This window comes from Toxorhynchites rutilus, chromosome 3 (genome assembly GCF_029784135.1).
Source record: "Toxorhynchites rutilus septentrionalis strain SRP chromosome 3, ASM2978413v1, whole genome shotgun sequence".
Lineage (NCBI taxonomy): Eukaryota > Metazoa > Arthropoda > Insecta > Diptera > Culicidae > Toxorhynchites > Toxorhynchites rutilus.
Window position 1 is genome coordinate 31,756,968 of NC_073746.1, and position 20,692 is coordinate 31,777,659.

A 20,692-nucleotide genomic window follows, 5' to 3' on the forward strand; every position below is an offset into this window, starting at 1 on the left:
AATTGCATGTTCGCATGGACCTTATAAATGAATACTAATGTTTGCCAATGTATCATGCAACCCAACAGGCGGAACGAGAAACTTTCCAGGAACACCTAGTGGTTGGTCATACAGCAGTTCAACTGAAGTCTGACGAATTTCATGCCAACTCGTCTTAGGAGTTGGCATGAAAATTTGGAGTTTTTTTTTCTATGTCAAAAATGAAATCATCTTTTGATTTCCGTTTTGTAGGTATTAAAGTTTTTGAATTATAATATTTGTAAAAAATCAAGAAAACATTTTTTGGTCCTTTTCAAAAAGTAGTCTGATTTTTTTTAGACTATTTCAAGTAGAGTAGTGCGGGGCAAAGGTGCGCACGGGACAAAAGTGCGCATTGGCCTTTTTGAAGCAAACGAGCATAAAACTTCGACAACAAGATTCATTTCATGAAAGTGGCAAAAAGTTATAAGGTAAAAAGAGTTTTGCGATGTTTTGATCTATTTTTTTCAGTTTTGGAGATGATTTACCTAAAATAATTGGAAAGTTCGAAACTACGCTGTCAAGGAAACCTTCATTCTATAGTGGATGATAGTGCGTTTTCGTCTTTGTGAAAAAGTTCAAGAGCTTTTTCGAAAATTCGATTAGATCAAAAATTGCTGGTGGGTAAAGGTGCGCAGTGGCTGTGGGGCAAAAGTTCACACCAGAGTTTTGGTCTGAAAAAAATATAAAATGTTTTGAACCAAATTTTTAACGGGACGCATGAGCTTTTGCATGTAGTTGGACTCGACCAATTGAATAATATGTTGGTCCATGGGCAATGAATTTTTTTTTCGATTTTCAAAACATTACTCCCCCTCCCAGGGGGCTCCAGACAATTTCTGGTTACGCATTATGCAAATAAATCAGTCCATCATTGTATAATACAGGTAAACTTCGATATAACGTACATTTCACTTTCAAAATTGTACGTTGTATCGAATTGCACGTTATATCGAAGCATAATAAAGTACTCACAAACGTAGTCTATAATACATTATTGTGTTGCTGTTTTAGTAAAGTTAATGAATAACTTCAATCAGAAAACGAAGCCAGCCTTTCTCATGATGTTTCCCTTCGTATTGCTGATTAAAGATTGATTCATTTAGAATCCGGAATTACAAAACCAGCTGTATTTCGGGATTGATTAAAGGTACAAAACTTGTTTTAGCATCACAATACAGATAATTCATTGTTCTATCAGAAAAAAATATATTGAAAATTTTTTTCCTTTACACTTTGGGAATGTGTACGTTATATCGAGGTAAAATGTACGTTATATCGAGTGACGTTATATCGAGGGTACGTTATATCGAAGTTTCCCTGTATTTGTTATTTTACATTTACCGGGAATATTTTTTTTTATGATTCGATTTAACGGACCGGGTTTATTGGAGAAGATTAGTGGATCAGTGCTCCCGTGGCCGAGTGGCTAGCGTCATAACTAACATGCCGGGTGTTCGGGTTCGATTCCCGTTCTGGTCGGGGGAATTTTTCGTCAAAGAAATTTCCTCCGACTTGCACTGTGATCACGCGTATTCTAGAGCTTGCCACTCAGAATGCATTGCAAGGCGTGTTATTTGGCATAGAAATCTCAACTAAGTACTAATAAAAATGACGCAAATGACGTTGAGACGGCGAAGTTCCTCTAGGAACGTTAGTGCCATTGAAGAAGAAGAAGAAGTGAATCAGATCTAATCTCAGTGGGATCTAGAGTCATAGTAAATAAATAAATAAATCAATGCTTAACATGTTTGTCGTGCAATCATATTCATGCCAGCAGTAGATGGCAGAGACTATTATGCTGAACGCATACAAATGTTTATGCAGTTCCAAACTCACAATCCTTCTCGCTCTAATTTCCATAGCAGAATGGCACACTTTGACTAACAACTGATAATTGATTGAGAAATATTTCGAAATTGTTCAGTCATAGTGAACCAATTCTTAAAAAATGCTTCGTTTGGTTCAGTCAGAGTGGACCATGTACGTATAGGCAGTCAAATAACTGCCTTTTTTGGCATGATACTTGATGTTTTTTACAACTATCATACGTCAAAGTATTGCCAGAGAGTAGCTAACATTTCTGTAAACTAGTGGTAATAAGAGACGAATGAACTCTCAGAGTTTGAAGTCTCTTTAATTCAATATCGTCATCGTTTAATGTTAATTGCATTGATTTTCTTTATTAAAATTATGTTTCGAACATCAACGAGAATGAACAAAGTCTGTGTCACGAAAACGTTTGTTCCTCTGATCGGAAAAAAATTATATTTTTCAATTTGTACCCCCAATATTTTCCCGGAAGACGTAATCCTACGTATAGGCGATGTCGGTAACGAAATCAATTGTTTCGCTTCTCGGACACATGCGCCCAATGCGCCTAAAACAAAATAACGGCATGCTACTCAGCGTTACAAATAATATTTTATTGTAACGCTTCAGTTAGCCGAGACACTAGTTTATCCAAGCCGCGCTTATGATTAGAATTTACTTTATGATAGCCTCAATCCAATGTACGGTGTCCACATCTGGATATGACATTGGTGTTCACGAGGCAAACTATTCTATCAGATAACCAGGACGGGGGGCATAATTTTTTTTTAATAAAATTTAAAAGAAAATTTTTCATTTAATTATCTGAAGCACGAAAATAGTTTAGTGGTAGTAGATAGTGATTTCGTTACATAAAAATGATTCAAATCAATATCGTACGTTTTTAGTATCCCAAAAAAAATTAGAGTACTGCCAGATATCTTTAGAAGTTTTCGGTTACGTGAAATATTGAAGTAATATTCCATGTGTAGCGATAATTTTTTTTGTGGTGGTAATATAGGTTTTTTATAGGACTAAGATATGGTCGGCCATTTACACTTTTTTCTATAAATTTACCGGTATCCCCACTTGAACTTATCATTATGATATAATTATTTTTTCGTATAGATGTTTTCACCACATATACATAGAACACATATTCGATAAAGTAGATTTATAGAGGCGAATGAACTGCAAAGTTGAAAGCCTCTCAAAAACAAAGAATGGAATGCAAGAAAAGTTAATTTTCATTCACAATTTTTATTTTAAAAGTGTGTTCATTCCACCTGAAAAAATCTATTGTCGTCAACGCTTCTAAAATCAGAGCTCGAAGCTCAATGTCGTAAACGTGAATGTGAACCTTCACTTAACTTTAACTTTTGTATCTTATTGCTACAACAGAACTTGCTACAACTACCATTGCAATCACCGTTACCGAGTCTTCAGCCTTATCTTATCGCGAAACCGATAAAACTTTCGATAACCTTAAACCCCATTCCTTACTTTATACTCGATTAGTCGGAAATCAGCTCGCAATCCAGTCGTACCCACTATCAATGCGATGGCGGAAAGCATCGCCACTAGCATCGTTCTAGATGTGGACCAGGCAGTGGAAGCCTTCAAAGCCATCGCCAGCAGCAACCGGAAAAGCACTCTCGCAATCATAGTGAACAAACTGTGCACCGAAGAGCTCAGTCATGTGTTGGAAATAGTTGCTTTTCTCCGAAAATATCACAGCTCTAATTCGTCTGATAGCGGGCAGGTGTTGATAGTGGGCGCCGAGGAGATTCTCAACTATTTGTGGGAACTGAAACCGTGTCCGCCTAAATCAGGCTGCATGCTGCTGCTGTACAGTTTCTTGGATGAACTATCGGATATCCCGGAAGAGATCCAGTGTCGAGTGACTCAGCTCAAAGAAACGCTGGCTTTTGTCGTTCCGGAGATGGCGGAGCTGATTAGTCACCCACCGATCAACGACGAACTGATAGCGGTTGCTGCCCTTTTCGAACAGATTTCCTACTGTGTCTTGAAACAGCTGTTCGACGAAGCGCATGGCACTCGCGGTGAACTGAGGAACGTTTGCGATTTTATTGAACACTTACCGTGCATTGATCGACAGATCCAGGCTTGCCTGGTTCTATACCGGGCGATGATGATGATGGATGCGTTGAAACTTCGAAGTGGACTTACGGTTCTTGCTTGGCGCATCAGGAAGATAAAACGGTATCCAGATTTTGCCCGTTCAAAATATGCCGATGAGTTGCGGCGACTGAAGCTGAAGCTACCTGAGGGTGTTTACGCCATCATTTGGAATTATGCTAGTATTTCGACTGGGAAGTTCATGGTTTGCGACGAGTCGTTCGTTCAAATTCAGGGTTTGAAGTGTAAAGCAGTCGGTTGGCAAGATATGACGACGCACCTGGCCAAACATGAGTTTATTACAGTCGATCGCGGGGTCAGCTTCAGCATCAGAAATATGGAGAGTGGATTGTTTCTGACCGATATCGGAGGCCAATTTTGCTACGTGGAAAAGACATCCGATACGTGGCGAGTGGAGGTTGTTCGACAAGACGATGATTACCTGTATCAGCTGACGAATCGACGGACAGAAAAATCTATTCACCCTCCTCAAGATATTCAGATAACAATGGACGATCAAGGGGCTGGATACAATCTGATGGATGCCAGCGAGCAGTCGTTACTAGCTGTGCAGAAGTTTGAGCTGAATAGTCGAAGCGAACGTTGTGAAATTCAGTGAAACAATTTCTAGGTTTGTTGGACAACAAGTTGGGTGTGAATCACTGCGTCCATTCTGTAATTTCTAGGTTAAGCTGATGCAAATGTAAATACAAGGATAGTTAATAAGTTATGTCTTTCGATATGAAAATCACAAATGCATTGAAATACATTTTATTAGTCAGTATATTTCCCTTGCTCCTGAATATACTCATTCTATAGATATTCTTATATATAAATATATATAAAATCTTAGCTTGTTGTCCAAAAAAAATGTAAAAATGATACATTCTAGGTCGACCTCTGGACTCTATGTACATTCTTTTGCTTATTATTCAAATTAGGATCAAGGTGTTAGATCGAAGAGATTCTCGAGCTCTACGGTTTTTTTTTCTTTTGTGTAATATATCGAATAAAAAGAGGTATTTCCCGTGGCATAAACAATCAAGCACTTTTGATGTGAATTTATCCCTTCAGTATCGCTAAAAATCTGTTTTTTCTTAACCGGGAAAGAACTAATGTAGCGATCGGTTCTGGAAATCGATACGGGATCAACGGTAGAAATGCTCTCGTCGGTGAACAGGATTACCGGATTTTTTCGTTTGAGGAAGTTCAAGATGACTCCGTGTTCCAACACCATTTTCCTCATTGAACGCAAAAAATCATTTTTTTCCAAAAATGACTTTGTTCAAAAATTAATTACTTTTGAACTACTGGACCGATTCAGATGATCGATATATCAAACTAGCTGACCCGGCAAACGTTGTTCTGCCAAATAAATTAATTGTAGTGAATATTTTGGCAATTGAATAAACAATAACTAATATATTGTAAGTATGTTTGAATGGTTTTACTTTTTTGATCCATTCGTTGATGAAGATCAAACGAATATGTGGCGATAAGAGCTATGACATACAGATGAATTGAGCGCTTTAGACGATGACCGCCGACAACAATTAAAAAAATATAATCATTCAAACCATCTTATTCCAATGTATTTAATTTACGTAACTGATGTGTTTGATGTAAAGTGTTAATATGTAAATAATGAAAAAAATAAATAATGTTGATAAGTAAAATGTGAAGTGAAGGAAAGTAATATATTTTTGGCTTAATGTAGAAAAGGAAATAAAATAAAAATAAATATAAATTTTGTTCAATTACGATCTTGTTAGTAAAAAATATGTTTTCTGAATGGACAACCAAATTCATGACTGTTCGGTTCCGTCATGAATTGTGAAACCAAAGGTAAGGCAGACAACTTCAACTTTAACGTCTAATATACCGGCCAATTTCTTGGTGCATTATTTCGCCGTTGTCATTCAATCGAAAAGTAGTCACATCGATATTCTGAATTTGAAACACAGCCATTCCCTTATTTACGAACTTTTGATTTGTACTCACTGCTTTTCGCCGAACAGAGAAACTCAACATTAATATGAACATTGGATGTTTTGCTCAACTGATAGTACTATCCTACGATTTCCAGTCCGTCAACGTGATCGTGTTTTCCATCTGTAATGCAAGGCGATAAAAGCTTCAGATCACCGCATGGGCCATGAACAATGTTTGTGGGTTTGTGGGAACAATATCAAACACTAACCCATATTGGATTCCAAGATTCGAACGAAAGCTACGTTTAAATTCTAAAATCAAATTTAATCGATCTATGGAAATGTGGCAACCTTGCCATGATGAAAAATAGTTGTTGTGGAGCAATCTACTCTCTGTCAGATTAGCAGACCGAAAGCATTGTTAACATTTGAATGAAGATTATTACTTCATGTTATTTAAATACATAGATGACATAGTCCTAACCCTAAAATTTTTTTTCTATATTTTTTACTGCATTTCCGCTAAAACTTTAACCATAATATAAAAACATTATCAGACACAATTTTCGTACACGATTTTTGCCCACTTGCAGAAAATGTGTTGTGTTACACACAAAATTTATTTGAAAGGGTATAGCTGATTTCCATGAATATTTTTCGTTTTAAAAACGTGTTTATTCCTCCCGAAAATCCGTTTCTATTTTTACAGAAATAGAACACGAAGCTCAATGTCATCTATGTAAAATTGCCATGTATTATCACATTATCACAACTTGATTTGACTTGAGTCGAACGGATTAAAGAATGAAAAATGCCATCCGTTCGAGTTATTCTGACTCGATCGTATTGCAGAATACGGGTGAGTAGTTGATCAGTAGACGGATCCTGAATTTCCGAGGCAATTACACTATCGATTTCTATAACAATGCATTGTGTTTTAGCCTGGCAATAGCAAAGGTTGTGTCGGCGTTGCTTTACATAGCTTCTCGCAGGTGAATTTATTCGTCCTCATGCTGCTTCTGTCGATTGCGTCGTAGGAATCGCAGTCATTCGCCCCCTACCTACGCGTACATGCCGATCATGAATTGTTGGCACAGCTCATGACATCGCAGAATGACGTTGCCCTAGCTGCGTTGAATCATCGTTCGATAATAAAGATCCACTGAACTCTCTTGTTTGTTTCGTCTCTTGTAACTACATATTCATAAATATTAATTCGAATCATTGAATAAATACATGTGTTCTCCAGCTGATAATTTAAATGAATTGATGACAATAGCTGATTAACATTTTACTATCCGAGCATGTGTGATCTGAAGGATTTCAATAATTCATTGTGCTTATTCGATAAGGTTTCCAGGGCCCTAACTTTAGATGAATTGAGGTTACTTCCGCATGTGTGGGTGGAAGTTCGATGAAGCGTACGTAACGCCATTTATCATTTACTTACGTAAATAATTTCGTCCTATTGGAAAACTGAGTGGTGGTTATTTTTTTTATTTGGATACTAGCTTACCCGGCAAACTTCGTCCCGCCCAAAAATTTATTTTTCGTTATCACATCCACGTTTTCTTACTAAGCACACGTTCATGGGTCCAATCGTAGAACTGTTCATTGATTGATCTTCTAGTCTATCCACTTGCAAATAACATGTTTTTCCGTTACATAGAATAAATGTTTGATACAGAAAATATGATAGAATAAACACAGCCCTAAATTGGACAATTCCTCTCTCGAGTCTTGCTCTCATCAAAGACGATATAGGAGTGCGTTTTATCACAACAAAATTCATTTACATTTTCGAACAAAGTTCAATTTCATTAGCGCAAACCTCAAATGAACTAACAACGCTTGTCACTATGTACAGGTCGGACTCGATTATATACACTTTGGAAAAAAAGTATTTTTATATAGTGTTGGGGAAAAAGAAATGTCGTATTTCTGATCGAAATTTGACGCTTTATTTAACATACTTAAATTATTCCAATTTAAGTGAAATATGCGCCGTTATGTTTGCAAAGTTGTTGCCATTTAGAAGGCAACTTCATTATCCCGCCCTTTATAAAACCCCCCTTCTTATTTGCAAAAAACTCAGACAGCCTGTTTTCGCAAGCCTCTTTTGAGGCCAACTTAGTATCACCAAGAGCGTTTTGCATGGACCGGAAGAGATGATAATCACTTGGAGCCAGGCCCGGACTATACGGTGGGTGCAATAAGACATCCCATCCGAACTCCCGTAGCTTCTGACGAGTCATCAAAGATGTGTGAGACCGAGCGTTGTCCTGGTGGAAAACAACATTGATCAATAGGAAGATCAATTCTGGTCGCTTCTGGTCAATCGCCTGCTTCAATCGGTTAAGCTGCTCACAGTAGAGAACCGAGTTGAGGGTGTGGCCATAGTTGAGCAGCTCATAGTGGATGATTCCCTTCCAATCTCATCCTGGCATCCTGGCCGTCAATCCGGGCTTGGCGATGGTTTGGGCCGGCTCACCGCGCTTCGACCACGACTTTTTTCGCTTTAGGTTGTCGTACGTGATCCACTTTTCGTCACCAGTCACCATCTTCTTCAAAAATGGGTCGAGTTCGTTCCGTTTCAGCAGTGCATCGCAGGCATTGATGCGGTCTAAAAGATTTTTTTGCGTCAACTCGTGTGGCACCCATACATACAGCTTTTTTGGAATCCAATCTTCTGCAAATGGTTCCAAACGGTTTTATGGTCTTTACTCAGTTCCTGGCCAATCGAGCGAGTGCTCACATGCCGGTCTACTTGGAAGATTTCAACGATTTTATCGGTTTCCACGACGATTGGCCTACCAGTACGGGGTGTATCTTCGACAGCCACTACACCAGAACGAAATCGATCAAACCAACTTGAAAAACGCTAAACGCTATATGATTATGATATCATCACCATTATCCACAGTATTTATAACCTGTAGGCATTATCAAACTTAGAAATTTCGAAGATTATCTATGACTTTGGTCAGATCGCGTGTTGAAACCATCGTAAATATACAAAACTCTCACTTTCTTACCATATACTGACGACAATATATGGTCGAAATGAATCTAAATAGTAATAAAATGAATAATCACGACCGAATCGTGTTTTTAAGTGCGTAGAATAAACAAACATCATCACTTTTGTGGTTCTTAGCTCTAATACAGGTGTCGCATTCAGGAGCTGATCCAGCTTTGCGTAAATTCGTCAATGCCATAATGCTTAATCAATAGTTTTAGATTGAGACACCTTTGTAAGCACTTGAAAAGAATATAGTTTAGTTCTTGGCAGGTAGAGTTCGCAGCCTCTGATCGTAATTCATATACATCAAAACTGAGGTCGGAGAGACCAACTTCGAATATTTTGAACAGCACCTGCCGCATAATATCTACGTTAGAATTGAATAACTTAAAGAACCATCTGCTGCAATGAATCGTCAAACGGTTAAACACTCAAAGTTCAAAAATAAATAAGGATACTGCTATATTCGTTTTTTTTTTATATAAATCGTTTATTTTTACAGATGCTATATTCGTTGACAGTCCATATTTTGAATTGTTACCTTATTATGTAATCTTTTAATTCTTCGCTCAATGTTTTGATTTTTTGATCATCGAAAATCGCCCGAGGGAGGAGTAAAGGAAATTTGGAAAATCGAATTTTTTTTTCGATGCATGAAAAATGCATGAAACGTCGAGATCTGGTGTCATCTCGAAAACAAATTTTTGGGACTTAATCTGAGAGACAATGAAGGTATGGAAAAAAAATTATCGAATTTAAAGATCCGACCATGTACATTTTGTTTATTGGTCAAAAAAAAATGACCTGTGCGAAATTTCAGCTCAATCGGGCATGACTTAGGGGTGCCTCAAAGCACTCAAAGTTTTGATTTTTTGGCCACTCAGGCTAAGTCTCAAAAAATCGATTTGCGGCCAATTTTTTTTTCGTGATAACACCAGATCTCGACGTTTTATGTCTTTTTAAGTCATTTGGCAACGAAAGCAAAATTTCGATTTTCTAAATTTCCTTTACTCCCGCCTTGGAAGATTTTCGAGGATCAAAAGATCAAAACTTTGAGAGCTTTGAGGCACCCCTAAATCATGTCCGATTGAGCGGAAATTTGGCACAGGTCATTTTTTGTCCCAAAACGTCGATTTTCGACTTATCGACTTATTGTAATTCATGTGAAATTAACGTGAATTTTGTAAAGGAGTGAGAGTTTTCCCATCTGGTTCTATAGATATGAAACACTGGAATTTTACGTTTTTGATTGTTTCGCGCCTGAACACAAAAATAAAGTTCAAATGGTAGTGTATATCCATGTAATCATATCAAACATTATTTGCTTACCACACTGAGTCGGGTTCAGCCCTAGGCCAATGTGTAGTTAGATTTGCACCGAGTTCAGCTCAAAGCCAAAATCGTTGTATTCGGAGCAGTTGAGTCGGATTAAGCCCAAGGCCACTATTTGGATAGAGTTGTGTTAAGTCGGTGTGCGGTTGAAGGCGTGTTCACAATGCTGAAACGGGGTGATCAAAGATGACTACAAAAAATGTATTTGGCTAAGCAGAATTTGTGGTGAGTGAAACAAATTCCTACAAACCACAATGTCCGTGAATTTTGAATATTCTAGGTTTCGTAAAAATAGTTATAGATTTCTTAGCAATCAATACTGGTGTAGATGGAGTGTAGAAGTGATCTAATATCACTTTGATCGTTGGTAAACAATCAGTGAAAAAAACCTGCATTGTTTTTTTTAAAGCTGAGTAAGTTATTTTGAAAGGATTCTCGCATATGTAGAAGTCTACATTACTCCAACGATTTGTGGCCAACTTGTGCCGAGATATTGCTTAGATCGATGTAGATTATAGGATTTGCGAAAACATTAGGAACTGATATGTGGATTGACCTTGGTCTTGCACGTTTTGACTGCGGGATAAACCCCTTTGTGATGACAGAGAATATGTCAGAAGATCTTCATTTAGAACTTGAAGGAGTTGAAACATCGTGCCGCAGAAATTTTAAAAAATATAATAAGCGGTAACAAACAAAAACATATCAGAAAATGATACATTTTCAAATTGATTGCGCTGGATTATGCGTTTCGTACATGCGATCGTGCGTATTTTTGGAGCGGATGAGAATAGGTTCATTTAAACCATTGCGGAGCAATGGTTCACTATCGTGATCACCCGAACATGACAAGCATGAACATTTCGAGAGGCAGGATTTATGGTAACGAGACATGATCGAGTAACAGAAGATTTGAATATAAACAGCCAGGAAGTCAAAACGTTACTGCCGCATTAAACTCAGCATCTGTGAAAATGAATGTAAAATAATCAAACATCATGGAACTATACATCCCTCTGTTTCATAGTCGCATCGGACCTCATGAACTTGATGAATTCATTATATTTTAAAAACAATAGAGAATTTGTAAGAGAGAGAGAGAGAGAGTGAGCGACTAAAATCTTTGCTTCAGAATATAATTCGTTTCATTGTACCTCGCTGAATAAATGAAACAAAATTTTAGAGGTTAACACCTTCCCACGTTATGAGCTCCGATCAATAGAACTGATGGAACAAACCATGAACCAGTAACAGATGCTTGAAGAAGAATTTTGAGATTCAAGCCCAAAAGCAAGATTTTACCGGAAAATTAAAATAGAAGTTTCAAGGATTTATCAAGATTATTAATAACACAACAAAAACACAAGGCCGACACTCCATACAGAAACACTTGTCATGAGGTTATAAAGATACAGGAGCTGGAAAGTAATGAATGCTGTCGCGGATGAAGCAAACTATTTCGGTTAGTTTTAATTTTCCATTCATTTAGAACAATATATAATGTTTTGATGAAAAGTATTACCTTATTTTTTTCGAACCAACGTCAACGCCAACGCCAGAGTCTCTGTTAATTTTCTTAATTTTTAGTGCCTTCGTAGGATGAGGGTTTCTAACTATGACGGATCGATCAATTTCATGCAATGTGTCTCTGCGGAGCCAATTCATCTAAATATTGATTATTAAATAACGAGGACGCTGTTCGATTGAAAAGCGAATTGAATTTGTTACTTAGATAATTTTCACTTTTTATATCTCCCCCTCCGCCGTCCATCACTAGGTACAGTTACTACACACCATAAATTAGGGTCCCGAGCAGCGACGCGTATATATGACGGGATTGGGAGGAAGTCGTCTATTATGAGGTGTTGTCCACATGGCCTGACGACTAATTCCAAGGTAGCATCATACGTTCCCACATAACTGGAAAGATTATATGAAGCCATCAAGAAAAAACGACCATAAATGAAAAAGCAAAAAAGGTATTCATGACAACACGAGACCTCAAACGCTTTCGATGACTCATCGACAACTGAAGGAGGTCTGTTGGGAAATTTCGATATATTCTCCTTATAGCCTAGACTTTGCACAGTCTGATTCAAATTTGTTTCGATGTCTACATTGACTGACATATTTCTGCAGATTTTATTAAAAAATTAAACGAAAAAGTATATACTAGTTCTGTGAAAACAGTGCTCTTGGTTCATCTTGGGTACAGAATACGATCATAGTTGGTTTACACTTCGAATAATGTCCTGTTGATCAATTGACAATTTTTGCTGAGACTTACACAGAATTCACTCAACACAACAATTCGATCGCCGTCACGACTTTCGAAATTATGCTTCTCACAGTGATATTCAAATTTCTCCATCGCACGATCAACACAAGTTAAGAAATTTTTCGTTTACAATTTGTTTTTTCCGCTGACCCAAAGTGCTAACGAAACTTTCCGCCCCCGGAACTCCACCATAAACACCAATAACCCCCACCCCCCCCCTTTCAGGTGATTAACTTCGATTGTTCTGATTCAACAACCATGATCTTCGGTCATGTTTTTCGCTTCTCTTCCTTTCGTTTCATACGCCACGAAGCAAAAAACAAACAAATAACGAATGAATTAAATGCAAAAACATCAACACCCTTTTCCATCGACCATCACTACTATTGCTGCCGATGCTGATGCTGCGCTGCTTAGTAGCAGTGCATCTGCTGCTAGCCAACGAGGAGTTCGGGGTGAGAGAAAAAAAAACCGCCAATAATCGAGAAAACGAATAAACACACAATTCCTTGATTATTTCCAACTTGTAAATTTCCACCGCACCGCACCGGGTAGAACCAGAGAAAATGGACTCTGGAGGCATAACCCGGCAAGAACCATTTGAGCAGCGGCCGGCACCGGGAAGACAATGGAGAATGCAATCATGGTTTATGCAAAAATTGTAATCGAATTCAAAAGAATCTTTTATTTATGCATCCATGCTCTCACCTCACGCTTTTGGCGAGGTTTGGGATTTATTTTTGCGCTCCCCCCATATATATGTGTATTTACCATATCACGCTTCGCAAAAGTGAGGCTGCGAGACGACGAGACGAGCCGATTTCGCATGCAGCTCGTTTGTTTATTTTTATTTTTTTTTTGTTTTACCCACAGTCGTCAAGCTGTCTATTGACGGCATTTGCTTCCCAGCGGTGTGTGGTTTGGGCCGATATCCAGCATCCAACACTCAAACATACACACACACACCGCTGCAGCCACTGTGCAGACCATGTTTGGCCTAATGAGGCAGAAATGTTTGTCAGGTGAGAAATTTCTGGAAGATGCATGCATTTTGTTTTATTTTTTTTACGTGGTTTGCCAAATGTTCACCAACCAAGCGGGAGAATGCTCCCGCTTGCCATGTTCTGTGTTCAGGGACACTTGTGACACGTTGCTTTTGTTTCAACGCGACCAACTACCAGCGGATGCCCACTTATGGTCACGTGCTAAGATTTGGTTGCTAACATCCCGATGCGGTCGTTATGGGAAATGAGAGCGATTCGATGGTTGTGGAGATTTGTATTAGGTTAGTTTGAGCAATGAGTATTTAAGGTCAATATGAGAAGGAGCTACATGTCGGACTCGATTATCCGGAGACACGATTGTCCGGAACTCGATAATCCGGAGTATTTTGGTTTCGATTTTTTTTTATTAGAAATTTTGAATAGTTTGCTAATATACTTTATTAATATGATTATATTATATCATCATGATTTATAAATATGAATATAATTTATTATATGATTATATGATTATAGAATATTTGAGTTGTGTGAAAGATGGCGAAAGATTGTGAAATGGATCTATGGATATAAAATGAAATTATAATGCTTTGATTGAAAATGATTTTTTTGTTTCCCAAAAATCGACATTAACTATTCGGACAACCCAATATGAACTATCCTGATTTATCCTAATTTATATTTTCACTCTTCCTGATTTTTTCAAATTATAGTTGGCAACCCTGGTTGTAGCCGTAACCACGGTGGTAGACTGGTAGTTGAGGTGGTTGAGGTTGAGTAAGCCATCTTGGAAGTTTTGATTCACGAGAAGAACGTCGCATGGTTATTTCTTCTTGATCGGATGGGTCAAGCGTTGGTGTAGCGTCGTTCTCAACTTCTTCAATAATCGGACCAGGATTCGGGCCAGATGTAGCTTCTTCTGGATCCAGAACTGGTTGCATTGGAATAGGAACAGGGCCATCGGATGCAGAGGGTGCTGGGTTGACGGATGTAGACGGTACTGCTGGATTAACTAGTGCAGGTGTTATTGGAGGTTGATACTCATCGAGTAGGATGAGTTTCAACCTCCAATAACACCTGCACGATTGGCACATTTGGTTGATATGCGACCTAACAAGCCTCGGTCGTCCTGTTGTGCCCAGAGCAACGATGTAATTTACGGAACCTCTCCGTTCGATGACTCGGCGAGGAACCCAGGACTTGGCATTTCTGCTATGCTGCTCAACGAAGACCAGGTCGTCATTTTGACTTTTGACAGCTCCATGTCGACGAATGAACTGCTCATCTTGTTTGTGGTTCCTTGCAGCTTGAGTAACGGAATCAGGTTTTCTTAGCAGGTCCAACGTGTTGCGTGCTGGTCTCCCTAGGAACGCTTCAGCTGGAGACGTCGATTCCGGAGTATTTGGGTTTGGAGTAAAACGAAGGAGGTACACCGAAAGAAATGTGTGCAGATGCTCCAGTGTAGGTGAACTTTCTCCATAACTCAGCTTCTTTAGGCTTAAGGGAAAACGGAACATGCGGAATATTTCGAGGCACTTGGAATAAGCATCCACGATGATGAAATAGTAGTATCCATCAATAGGGCCAGCGAAGTCAATATGAACACGTTGCCATGGCCGGACTGAAATGGGCCACGACTCCAGGGTTGCTTTGTAGACTGGAACACTTTTCTTTGAGCCGAAAACCTTTAGCAATGTTTGGTGATCGGTTTGCAGGAGAAAATGGCGTCCATATAGCATCTTGTGGAAGCGGGTAACAGCGAATATCAGAGCCAATGCTTCCTTTTCCACTTGTCCGTAGTTCATCTCTGCAGGCATCAGTGAGCGAGAGGCATGAGCGATTGGCTTTACCTCACCGCTTGGGAAACGATGCATGATGACAGCGCCAAGACCATACATTGATGCATCTGCTGCGACGATGATCTCTTTTGTCGGGTCGTAGTGAGTGAGCAGCAGATCTGATAGTAGAATGGATCTGAATTGCTCAAATGACTTCTGGCAATCCTTGGTCCAACACCAACAAACGTCTTTCTGCGTCTACTTTAGGCAGTGAAGCATATGCAACGAGTCATTTCCGGGAACAGATGCTTGAATTGATTGATGAATTGTTCTTGTGTTTGCTAGATAGCGTTGACGTTGACCAAGCTGCTAATTGGCACTGACCACAGATCAAACAGATCCATCGTCTCGATGCTCAGCAGGGCTCGGCATAGTCATAGTCAACTGAGGATAGTCGGTTGACTAACCGACTGACTATATCCATAGTCAGTCGGTAAATGACTTTTGGCTCTTCACGTTGTTTCTCCGCCAAAACGAGTGAACAGTCAGTCGGGCGTTCAGTCGCTATCTCCCTCTACTGACTCGACTATATCATTCCATTCTTCCCAGTCAAATTGTCCTCATTGTATTTTGAAGTGACTTCCCTCAAAACGAATTCGTTTCTCTCTCTCTCTTCTTTCTTTCTCTCTCTCTCTCTCTCTCTCTCTCTTTTTTTTTTTTTTTTTTCTTCTTTCTCTCTCTCTCTCTCTCTCTCTCTTTCCCATGCACGTTTGCATGCATCGATGTTTGAGTTCACCGTGGTTTGACAAACACTACAGGTGAGCTACATTTGTTTGTAGCGTACACGAAAACTACTCACACGTATGCACGCTTTGCACGCCGAATACTAACTAATACTAATAAGAGGACCTTTATAGCATACTTGATAAATATCTATGTTCGTTGGTTTGAGTTCACGATGGGTAGAAAAAAAAGGTCCATTGATGGGGTAACTACTTTTTTGCATCAGGAATCAAGTTTAAGTTCCTCTTCATATGGACGTGCGTACGCGGGTACAAAATTACTATCAGGGGGAAATGGACATGTAGATTGAAGTCAGTTGAATGAAGAGGCAGATTTGTTTTCATTAGTGTCAGTGAAAATAACCACTGACTGGACTAGTTCACCTGTCATCCTCGCTAGTCAGCGCTAGTCAATTCATTTTCTAGTCAAGTCATTTTTTTTGGCGGCGACTGCCGAAGCACTTCTACTCGCAGCGAAGCTACTGGGAGTAGAGTCGGTCTTCATTTTTCACTTAATTTTTACTGGTACAATAGCCTTCCTTGTGTCCATGTTTCTTGCATTTTGAGCAGGTGTGCAAAGCGAACGGACACTCACGGACATAGTGCTGGTCTCCACACTTCCAACAGGGCGTTTTAGGAACTTTTTGGTGTTTCTTCGTAGCAGAATTCTTCTGTTTGCGAGTAACAATTTTGACGTTACGTGCTTCTTTGCTCTCCACCATCAGTGTGTCCTGTTTGAGGTTGGCCACGCGATGGCATTCTTCCACTACTCTAGAGAGTTACTTTTCCTGCATCTTCGTCGTTTTCGTCGGCTTCCAGCTCCGAAATCAATCTGGCCCGGATGTCCGCATCCCGTTGCGATTGGAATTCACAGACAAAACGGAGGGCTTTGAATTGATTCGGTGTGAACTTGGATAGTTGAGGAGTTTCAGATTTTTATTCACCATTGTTTACGCTTCAACTTTTTGACATATGCTGAAAAAGACGCGCAATGCCAGTAGCTTTCCTACGAATGTCTGGAAATTTGATTCACTGGAATAATAATCAAGTTACGCCATCTGTGTTGTAGAACCGGAGAAATCTCTACAAAATATCTGCAAAATAATACGTGGAAATACTGTGAAAACAACGGGAGGTTTTCTAATAAGAAGGTCTTGTTTTTCGTCTTGTTTTTGAGTTATTTTGTAAATTTTAGGGAATGTATTTTTTTGTACAAGTATACGTCAGCCATTGGGGAGGTTTTTGAATGTCATTTTGCCACTGTATCTCGTATCAAAAAGTATCTACAGTATTAATCCCAAAAAGCCTAAGCCAGGGATTCTCAAAATTTATTTTGGTGGCAGCGAAAATGGTCATGTCAAATTTCAAAAACCGGCCATGTACATTTTGTTTATTGGCCCAAAAAAATGACCTGTGCAAAGTTTCAGCTCAATCGGTCATGATTTAGAGGTGGCTCAAAGCGCTCAAAGGTTTGGGTTTTTGATCCTTGATAATCTTCCAAGAGGGGGGACGGGGGGATTTATGGTTGGTTAACATAGAATTTGGAAACTGATTTTTTTTTTGATGCCAAATGATTTAAAAATGCATAAAACGTCGAGATCTGGTGTTATCTCGAAAAAAAGTCCGAAATTCGACCTTCTGGGACTGAGACTCGAAGTTTTATGCATTTAAAGTCATTTGGCATCGAAAACAGGGGAGATTTTCGAGAGTTAAAAAATTAAAAATTTGAGCGTTTTGAGGCACCCCTAAATCATGTCCGATTGAGCTGAAAATTTGCACAGTTCCTTTTTCGGGACAATAAACAAAATGTACATTGTCGGTTCTTTCAATTCGATGATTTTTTTTCCATACCTTCATTGCCACTCTCAGAAGATAGACCTTCGGCAAAAATTTTTTGTCGTAGGATTACGTCTTTCGGGAACATATTGGGGTACAAATTGAAAATCAAAAATCGAGCACATCGTGAAAATTGTCCAATTTCAAACGCGAATTGCTCAGCCATTTCATGATGGATTGATGAAATTTTTGCGTCAATCGATTTCGGCACTCCATAACAATTTTTTATATAGAATTAAATAATATATGTTATGAAACTAACTATTGAACAATTGAAAATTCTCAACCCCTATTCTAACGGAAATACCCACTTTTGATTGGTCGAAATTGACGACACATGCGGCGAGTCCCTAACAGAGACATCAAAACCAAGCTGCCTGGGGGAAATCGGCATTGTAAGTACATGACTTTTGTTTCTACCGAAATGTGTTCCCTAACAGAGGCATTAAAACCAAATCGTCATCAAAGAGTTAATTCTTTAACATATCCAAAATCAACAGATAGCCAAACGGAATCCTACGTCAACTATGCGGTCGTGTCTCGTACACAACACTCCTGTGACTTTTTTTTTCGAGAAGACACCAGATCTCGACGTTCTTGTGCATTTTCAAGTCATTTAGCATTTGGATACCCGTTCTGGCCGAGACTTTTTTCGTCAAAGAAATGTCTACAGATTTGTACTGTGATCGCGCATTTTCTAGAGCTTTCCAGCCGGTGCTATTTGGCATACGAAATCTCATCTAAGTACCGTAAACCGGGGGCAAATTGATCACTAATTTCAGTAAAATGTGAATATTTCCGATTTTTTTTTGTTAGATTTATACCCAATAATTTTTAAAATCAGTACTGGTGCTAAGCCCACAAAATGTTATGGAAAGTTTTGTTCAAAAAAAACCCTTGAGCGCTAATTTGGAAAATTTTTAGCGGAAAATTTTAAAATGTAGCTTCGGGGTGAAATTGATCAATCTATGTTTTTCTGGATTTTCTAGTATCATATGCACAAAAATGTATAGAAAATCAATTATTTCTTCACATACGGCCATTTTAATGATAATTCAAGGGTTTTAGGTGACAAAATTCTGATTTAATCCACCTAAAGGTGCCGTAATGCCTTTCCATAACTCGATTTGAACACTGATCTGCAGGTCATCCGGAGACCATTCTGGTTATCCTAATGTGGCCAAAAATTCTTGATGGGATTGACATGACATGATGGGATTCGGTTCTGGTTGACATGACATGATGGGATTCTGGTTCTCACTTGTTTGAATAGTAATTACAAGTATTTGATTACTTATTCAACTCATCAAGTATCGGCTAGAAGTGAATTAATATGTTTAGCGTCTATAAATATTGTTTTGATGTGTTGAAAATATGTTTTTTTACCATAGTGAAAAATGGAAACGAAAATGCTGTTCAGAAAAACGTTTATTTTCATGCAATTAAATGAGAGATTCGTTGAGATTCATTGACAAAAACAATCTTCAGATGATTATGTTCATATCAGATTAAAAAAGTTTAAAATTAAATTGCATAATACCTCTGAAAGTTTGAGTTTGTTCGTAGTAATACGTTTGATCAATTTCGACCCGGTGAACAATTTGCCCCCGGATGACGGTACTAAAAAAAATGACGCAAGTTACCTACGTTGAGACGACAAAAGTTTCACTAGGAACGTTACTGCCATTCAAGAAGAAGAAGAAAAAGTGCTTTAATCGTTTTGTTACTTTTTATCCAAAAAAAAAAATCAATCGACAACGTCCCTTCAATTCACCTATTAAATTTAACTGCTTCCCAAACAAATCGCAATAATTTGTCAACCCCAAATAAAATCCTTACAAGCAATTCACTAGAACAATCAATTCCATCCGTCGTTTGTTCCAAATGTTAATCAAAAGTTTGATAAAGAATTTGATCGTTTAATTCCAGCTTTACCGGATCATTTAACACGCATTTCAATAAAGTTTGTTCATTTTTTTCTTCGTTCTGCGCGTTTCCAATTTTGTTCCTTTTTTTTTGTTTTTATATCACCCACTCCCCCTTTCCCGGTGAGATATTTTTATTGAGTTTTTTTTCTTCCACTTTTATTTGCTCTCTCAATCCCACTCCCCAAACGTACGTAATCAATTTCCTCCGCTTGGCGCGAACTACAATTTGGTTTCAAATTGTAAACCTCTATCAGTGTTGGCACTTTCCGTCGTCCTTTCTTGTTTTTTTTTTGCTTATCCCGAGTTGAGGAGAGAAGGTGAATCACAAAAAAAACGATTCAGGAGCACATGAATTCGCGCGCACTCAAATTGAAGGGAGAAAAATTAGTCCATGAAAGGAAGAAGATATTTTGCACCGAATGACAATTTTTTTTTGTTAACGCCTCGGCTTCATGCGGATTTCAAGAGGCGTCGACGACGGGACGGAGAAAAAGACGTGGAAAAAAGGCGAGTGATTCAGTCATCGATTTGCTGTCAATTGGGAAATTTCTGGAAGTCTGGAATGGGGGGTGGAAGCGAAACTGAGAAGACGCGTGAGTGATTGGAATGCATTTTTCTTTCACTGAATCTTTCACGCTTGGCTGTAATGGAAGTGAGATTTTTTTTTTTTTGGTTCTATGTCTCGCGATTGGGAATATCCAGTGTCGAACACCCCTCGCATCCATTGGGCATTGGTGCACTAATAAAAGAATTAATCTCAATTTTCAACTCGTTCCAAACACCCAGTCTACCCTCCGCGTTGAAATTGTTAATTTTCTGGAGGTGATAAAACGGT